This window comes from Pogona vitticeps, chromosome 11 (assembly GCF_051106095.1).
Source record: "Pogona vitticeps strain Pit_001003342236 chromosome 11, PviZW2.1, whole genome shotgun sequence".
In the NCBI taxonomy this organism is placed as follows: domain Eukaryota; kingdom Metazoa; phylum Chordata; class Lepidosauria; order Squamata; family Agamidae; genus Pogona; species Pogona vitticeps.
Genome location: NC_135793.1, coordinates 9,166,357 through 9,175,415, shown reverse-complemented (window position 1 = coordinate 9,175,415; position 9,059 = coordinate 9,166,357).

Genomic DNA, 9,059 nt, shown 5'->3' with positions numbered 1-9,059 from the left:
CTACTCCCAATTAACTACAAGAGAGGGGAAAGAGCTCTTAGAAATCAGAAGCAGGAAAGGAATAATTGGTTAGTATTGTAAGTGATTGACAGTCACCCCTGCCCAAAATATTACCTCTCAGCCAAAACCTACTAGAGGCAGCATGCAAGGTAGCAGAAACACCTGCACATACAACAGTGTCCCGTTAAGAAATAACAGAGCTTGCAAATGTTCCTTCTTTTCGAATCCCCCCGACTGCGAAGTGAAAGACTATAGAATCACAGAGTTATGGAATCATGCCCAGGAAAAAGTAACCATGCTGAGTTAAAATCATCTATAGTTCAACAGCATAATATTTCAAAATATGAAAAAGAAGACAACATCTTTGACATCACATAACTTTTAACTAACCCACAGTTATCTGTGGGTTAGTTAAAAGTTATAATATCTTTTTCATATTAAAATAAAAAAACATTTTTTTAAAACACACACACACACACACACACACACACACACACAAATGTTTATTATGTCTAAAGGGTCCTCTGTAACATATCAGTATTTTAAATGGGTTCTGTCTCGGTAGTGAAGTTCTCCCTGCCACACTTGTCACACCATCGAGAGACAAAAATGGACACTGGCACATGTTGTAAATAAACCTTCCAAATGTGTTAACAAATGAGTCGCCTGAAACTTACTGATTGTCTTCTCATATGAGTGTCATTGCTGTGGAACTACAGACAGGGATTATAGTTTTTACTAGAGGGCAATAGAGTGTCGCAGTGACTGCCAAACATATTAGCCCCCAAAGGTAAAGGTAGACGTTCCCCTTGACCATTAAGTCCAGTCATGTCTGACTCTAGGGGCCGGTGCTCATCCCCATTTGCAAGCCAAAGAGTTGGCGTTTGTCCATAGATACTTTCTGTGGTCCTCTGGCTGGCATGACTAGACAAGGAACGCTGTTACCTTCCCACCGAGGTGATATTTCTTCATCTACTTGCATTTGCATGCTTTTGAACTGCTCGGTTGTCAGGAGCTGGGGCAAGTAACAGGAGCTCTCTCCATCGTGCGGATTTGAACTGCTGACTTTATGATTGACAGTCCAGTGGCTTGGCGGTTTAACCCGCAAGTGCCACTGGCACCCTTTTAGCCCCTAGGTATCAGGAACTTTTTTCTAGCCTTTTTTTGAAAGCTATTATAGCCTTCACAACCGTTTGTAGTAGCAACATCCAGAGTTTAACTCTGGGGTGTGAAGAACTTTTCCAATCTCTATTCGTAATAGTAGTAATACTAGTAGTGCTAGTATTAGTAGTCATTTTCTTTGACCTCCGTCTCTCGTTAGTCTTGAATCCCTTGCTCAGCTTCATTCAGAGCAGGAGTCTGCTTTGGTGGTTCTGTTTACAGAGAAATATCCTCAGGAAAAACGAATTGCTGATCTGCATTTTGCTTGCTCAAAAACTCCCACCTATTTTTGCTGTCGGTTCTATTTAGCCTGAGCCAAACGTATTGTGAAGTCTGACATCACAACTGTCCCCCAATTTCTCTAAGGCCAGAAACAAACAGGAATTACATCTCTGCTCCACTTCAAACATTCATTAAGGGCTACCTGATCAAACAATGATAGAACGGAAGCATAAAAGGGCGCATCGTTGGGGTGACTAACCTATGATCAACACTTGGTCATTCTGTCACTGCTGTGGATGGATGGATGGATCCTTTCCGGGGTGATGATAATGTATTGATCTTGCTGAAATCGATGGGAGGAGAAGGTATAAAGGAGGGTGCTCTCCCTCTCAGGTGCTCAAGGCACGGCCAAGATCCACACAGCTTGACCGAGAGGCAAAGAAAGAGCATCAATGGCCATCTCTTCCCAGACATTGATGTGCGCCATCATCGCTCTGTCAGCAACCTTCTCCTCAGAGGCCTTTCCTGTTCACCCAGATATTGACGACATGCAAGGTAAGGAGTCTGGTTGCCTCAGTTGCCCGCAAGCCCTTTTCTCTTGAAGACAGCCTGCTCGTCCGCACTGCCCCAGTCCCATGAAGACCCTAGCGATCAAAAGGGGTTCTTTCTAGAGGGGGTTATTTCAGGCACCCTGGTTGTAAGAGAGCATGGCCACCTGTGCTTTTGCATAGAGGAGAGTCCAGGAACGGAACTGCCAGAAAACAGCTCTCTTTTTCGAAAGATACAGAGCGAGGCTGTGTAAGAAGGGGGCCACATCAGTGTTTTTGGTACGGTGGTATGACACTGGGTTTTTTTCCTTGACTTGCCTCTTGATCTTATACCAAGGGGCAAAGGCGAAAGAGTGTTCCGAGTTCAGATTCTATCTCTCTCTCTCTTTTACATGGCACTGCTATTATTATATAACAACTTCTGTCTCCTCCTTCCACGGGGGCTCTTGCGATTGCAAACCTTTCCCCTCATCTGTGTTCCATACAGATTTTGGACCTACAGATTTTAACTTTGTGGACAACACAGTAGGCTTCATACCCGACGATGTGCCTCTGACTGGACTGCATCAATCCAGGAATCTGAACTCGGCACTCTCGGCCCTGGAGGAGGGAATGAATCAGATCCAGAAAAGCAGCCGGTGGAACGGTTAGTCTGGCTCTGTCGTTTGCAAGCTGTACCCACCAATGGGGATAGCAATTTTTAACCTTTATTTGCAAAATGACAAACTAGAATTTCAAGAGGACAAAATTATAGCTTCCCTCTTGCCCTCAGTTTTCTCCTTTCCCATGGGCACATTTCCTGATGTACTTTTTTTTAATTCATTGCAGGAGGCAAAGAGTCACTTCAGGATGATGCCCCTGATAATCTGGTGAGTGCAACCTTAAGCCTCCTAGGTTTTCCTGTTTATGTACAGTACAGTACTCATAGAGACTGGAAAAGTTACTTTGTGGGCTATAACTTCCAGAATGCTCCAGCCGATGCTGGCTGCAAGATTCTAGGACTTGTAATTTTTTCCAAACGCTGCGCATGATGCCCCTGCAAGTGGATAAAGAGGCATTGTTTGAATGCTCAGACGGAGCTTGGAAAGTACAGTAATTACAGAGTGGTACTGCAACGGCTCTTGAGCCTTTAAAAAAAAAGTAATCTGATTTGTTCACATACTGCCTATGGACTCTGCTCTTCTGCTAAAGAGGCTCTCAGAGTAGTTAATAAGTACTCATTAGGTAAGGGTAAAGGTTCCCCTTGACATTTAGTCCAGTCATGTCCGACTCTAGGGTGTGGTGCTCATCCCCGTTTCCAAGCCGTAGAGCCAGCGTTTGTCTGAAGACAGTGATCACGTGGCCAGTGTGACTAGACACGGAACGCCATTACCTTCCCACCAAAGTAGTACCTATTTCTCTACTTGCATTTTTACATGCTTTCAAACAGCTAGGTTGGCAGGAGCTGGGACAAGCGACGGGAGCTCACTCCATTGTGTGGATTCGATCTTGCGACTGCTGGTCTTCTGACCTTGCAGTACAGAGACTTCTGCAGTTTAACCCACAGCGTCACCACTCCCCCCCCAGGTTTAGCATACTTGAAATCAATTTAAAAATATCCTTTTACACAACATAAAACTAAGTGCACATTTTTAAAGATGGGCAGCTATTATTTTTGTCTTGTTTTGTTTTTGTTCAGAAAGCAAAGTATTTCAAACAGTCTTGAGGGGGTTGTTTGTTTTAACTCCATTGTGGACACGGTTTGTTGGGAATCATTTTGGCATGTGTGCTCACCTATGCTGGAGTAAATTTTGTCTGTGGGGTTTGTCAAGTATCACATCAGGATCACAGAATTGGGGCTACAAGGAATAGTCGCAGTCCAATCTGTTATTTATATACAGTATATATTTTTCTATCTGTAATACTGAATTAGCGCTATGCTTGTTTGAAATATTGTGTGTGTGTTTTTTTAAAAAACACCAAATATTAAAAATAACACTGGCAGTGGCAAGTGGCTGTGAGGGGCAGCCAGCCCAAGAGCAGGCAGGTACAGGGCACAGAATTAAGTGCAATGAGTTCTGCAAAGCTTGGAGAAGGATTTGTTTTAAACTAAAACTCACAGAATTCCCTCCACAGTATGGTAATTGCCCATTGGAATTCCGGGGAAAATAGTTCAAAAAATTACTTTTTCAAGGTCTGATGTGTTGATCTGAGCTAACCAGAGATGTTTTTCTGCTGGAAGCAAAAAAGGTAATGTGTTATCCATGGATTTTATGACTGGCCAAAGAATCTTTCTTCACCGCTGGGAATGAGCAACCATCTAGCTTAAGGCTGTGTGTCCTGCATCTCCTTCTCACAACCCCATGCGAAGCAAAGCACTGTGGTTTTAATGTGGGGGATCGGGTGCTAGTCCCGAATCCTGTCATATTGTGTGGGAAGTCCCTTTTGTTGTGAAGCAAAAGCTCCATGCTGTTAAATATTTAATTAATTACTTAATTGACAGGTCTGAAAGTCTAATTGAAAGTCCCTTTCGCATCCATTACTGTATTCTTTTCCCTTACTTTCAAGCAATATATGCAGGAATTACCTACCGTACCTCATGTGTGTTCATATATGGTTTTAAACTATAAACTGTGATAAACTGTGACTCGAAATAAGGTAAGTCCTTCATGCTTTACTTAAAAGAGTAATAGATAGGAAAAGGGAGGTGGTGATCCCTATTATGGAATCATTCTGACATGTGAATTGCAATGTATTTTGCAACCTAACTGTTCAAACGTTTAATGTCCAGTACTCTTAGACTGTGAAGTACTTTTCCATATTATTTTTCTGTAGAAAGATTTTTGAGAAATGCAGTAGTCTGAAGCTTTAAATGAGAAAGCAGCTTCACAGTGAACTATAAAAGGATCAGCAGAGACTGAACCACAGAAAGCTAGAAGCCACTGGTAATGGTGCAGCTAAAAAATACTGTAAATAAATAAATAAAGGAAAGAAGCAGGGCTGTAGACTGGAATATGACTTGCATCACATCCAGTATGAATGGTGAACTCCTGAATCGATCCGTAGCTCCTGCACGAGCGCTGATTGTGATTTCAAACACAATCCAGCAAATCAAATCAGAAGGATTCAACATCCCAGTGTAGATGCCCCCTCAGTGAGACAAGGCCACACAGCAGATGAACCCATGGCTATCATGGCAATGTTGTTTTTCAGGTCAATGAGGTCAAGACCATCCTGTGGAAGCTGGCGGCAGCCGACAAGTTCCGAAGCCAAGTGTTTCTCAAAGCAGACCAATTTCCTCCCCAGAAACCTAGCAAGAGAGGTGAGATACCTCTGGATCTCAGCGATGGGGATGAACATTTGTGGCTTGCATTACACAGATGGAGAGGGTAGACTTCAAGACCAAACTAAATTCCATCATTTGAGAGGTAGATGCTCTCAAATTATGGAATTGCTTTTTTAACGGTGTGTCTATTAATTTTGAGTCAAAGGACATGTTGGTTCTTGTCCAGAGCTTGGAAATGTTACTTTGGTGGACAATATTTCCCATCCACTTCTTCAAAGGTGTCCTTTGTTAGTTTGTCGATGTCTCCCTTTCCCCTCAAGAGCAGAGGCTTTGGATCCAACTGCCTTAGCCCAGAGATAATGCCTTCCAAAACAGACCGGGTAGGCACACAGATTACCTACTCACATTTTTTCACATCCTAAAGAGATGGGTTATATTTCTATTTAAATGCTATTAATTGTTTATGAACTTGTATTCTGCAAATCTGTATTTTCTGTCATTCCATTTTTAGGGCTGATATGCTTTCTCATTTTTTAAAATAATAAAACTGAGTAAGATACAATGTACAAAACCATAAAATAGTTATAAACCATCAGGCCTCCACATAGTAAAGATATTATATGGTATTACTCATGAATATAACTCATCTTTCCATAAATCAGCATGAGGGGTGGGGGGTTGCTAAGAGAATAAGTATGATTATTACAATACTAAACAAAAGGGAAGCTAGGTTTTATAAAATGAGTCTATACGAGTATGCTTTCTCATTTTTTGATAATGGATGTGTTTTGGCACATATATGCCCCACATCTCAGCCTTACTATGTATTTTCACTATTGATAAGTAAGTAAAGGGCTCTGGAGACCAGGGTTTGAATCCCTGCTCAGTCATGGAAATTCACTGGGGGAGTAGAACAGGTAAAATCACTCTTTAAATATCTCACTTACCTTGAAACGCCTATTAAGGTTGCTGTAAGGTTCCAACTTGCTGGCACATAACAACACAAAACAGCAAAGAGCGTCCTTAAATGTCAGAATTGCACACTGTTTAAGAGCTTGATTTTTACATCCCAGTTCCTAGAATCCAACACCAGAATGGCTAGCAAACTCAACTACTGGTCCAAACAAATAACTTTTTTCAAGTTCTGGTCACCATAAGTAACACAGTGTTTTCCCTGCCCTCTTTAGGCAGACAGGGCAGGCCTAGATTCTGTCCATTGCACTCAACACCACTGGAGTAAATCTCATTGGTGCCTTACGACAAGAAGTCAGTGCAGGCATTTGCTTCATGCAACTAGGCACATAACAGCGAATGCCTATGCTAACTTCTTAACTTGCAGCAATTTACCAACAAGATTGACACCAATTGTGTCATATATTAAATCTCAGGAGGTTTTTTTTTTGCAAATATCTGAAGTGTTCTGAACGCCAACGTCTACCACATCATCTAGTACAAGTTAGCTTTCTTTGACCCTCTGCCCCAGTTGGAAAAGGGTATTTTCGTTTATTTGTTTAAAGCTCTCAGAATCTCTCCAGCCATCATGACTTTAGAACCTAGAATTTTTTTTTTTTTTAAAAATGTTTCTTTGCTCCACTTTAATGCCACCAAGGACTCTCCTTTTTATCTGGTCTTTCTTTTCTTTTACAGCTTGTTTCTGGAAATACTGTGTCACCAACTGAACTCGAGGAACCGCTTGGCTTTTTCTTATTGGTGTGTGGTGTGTGTTTTTCCCCCCCTCCAAAGGCAGTTTGCCCAGAAGGTGCGTTGGCAGTTTCCAGCCGCACTTTGTTGTAGCAGCTCCAGTAAGCCACAACGTTTTGGTTCACGTCCTCATTCACTGCAACATATTTAACATATTTTCAGATGATTGTGGCGGACCCTTCAGGTAGAAAGGAGGAAGCCTTTGTCACACAGAGGGCAACCTTGTCCATTCCACACCTGACAGATTGAGGGAGAGTCCGGTAGTATTCATGTATTTTTACATTAATGTCCCACTTTCCCTTCATGAACTTCAAGGCAGCCTAAGTAGCCTTCTTTCTCCCCACTTTATTTTTCACAACCACCCGGTGAAGTAGGCCAGGCTGAAAGAGAGTAAGTGGCCCAAAGTCACCTGGCATCTTCCAAGTCCAAAGCCTTCCACCCTGCCCCACTTCCAATAATCTCTCTGAATTTGCAAACTGGGTGGAGGACCCCTTAAATCTGTTCTTTCACGGATTAAGGCTCAGAATAAACATGTCAAGGGTGATCAGTGAATGAGCACGTGAATTAAATTGGTCCCTTCATAATAACAATCGTGTGTCGTCAAAGTCTTAGGGTGACCCTTTCCTCGGTTTTCCAGGTAGAAAATACTCAGAAGTGGTTGCCATTCACTTCTTCTGGGGCTGCCCTGGGACTGTGCAGCTGGCCCAAGGCCACCCAGGCTGGCTGTACTTGCAGGAGACACAGTGGGGGAAATCAAACTCCCAACCTCTGTCTCTGCAGTAAGATACCTAAACCACTGAGCTATCTAACCAGCTGTCTTAAAAAGAAACTCTACCAGATTTTGGGAAAGCTCCTTTCTTCAACCAAGGCTACCCAGGCTGGCTCTACTTGCAGGAGGCACAGCAGTGGGGAATTGGACTCCCAACCTCTGGTTCCACAGTCCAATTCCTGACTTGCTGAGTTATGCTTTTAATGTTTTTTATGGTGGGGTTGATTTACTTGATTTTATAGTTAGATTTGGTTTTAGTTGCTTTTATTCTTTTAAGAAGTTGATAAGCTGCCTTGAGTGCTATATTTTAGTAGAAAGGAGAGGTATGAATTTAAGTACATACATACGTACATACGTACATGCGTACATACGTACATACGTACGTACGTACGTACATACATACACACACACACACACACACACACACACACACACACACACACACACACACACACACACACACACACACACATACATACATACATACATACATACATACATACATACATACATACATACATACATACATACATACATACATTTGCTGGGAACATGCCAAGCCGCAGTCCAGTCCACTGGCCTATTCTGGGCAAGAATGTCATTTGCTAGGGCAGGGCCCACCACCAAGAGAAATACTCGCATAGCTTTGGCCGTAATACTTAGTCACTGTTATGGCTAAGGCTTACACGATCTCTAAAATTGTTTTTGTTACTGGTGACCATCCACAGTTAAATGAAAAGCCTCATGCACCCTTTTTTTTATTGGGGGGGTAGGTGTTCCCCATCCCTTGGCATAAACATATCTAATTTTGCTTTCCCTGCAATGGGAAGTCTGTCTTGCTATTCCTCTGTGTCCTGAATAAAAGATTTCATATTTGTTGGGGGGTGATATTCTCTCTTTCTCTCTCTTTCTTGCAATGCTGTCTCAGTTTCCAAGCGTGGGATCCCATTTATGTTGGTTTTCCTGCCATGGGGCAGGAAATGTAAAAAAAAAAAGAGTACACCCCTAGTCATTAACAGAGATTCTCACACCCAAGCAATGGTTGCATGGAATTCTGTACATGCACAAAGGTTAAGACGTGGATGTTGTATACAAAATAACATTTATTACCTTTACAGTAAAGATAAACTGGCAACACTATATTCAAAAGACAGAATTGACCTAGCTATTAGTGCAACACAGAAGGGTTAAAAGCTCTTCTATAGAAAAAAACAATAAAGTGTCTTGTAGCAGGGCTAAAGATAAACATGTCTATTGCTGTGTAAGCAGAGCTTGGAAACATGGCATTTTGGTCGCCAGAACTCCTCAGGTAACATGGCCGTAGTCATTCCAGGTGTGGGACTTCAATTCCCCTTACCTTGCTCATTGGCCAGGTAGGATGGCGGATTCTGGG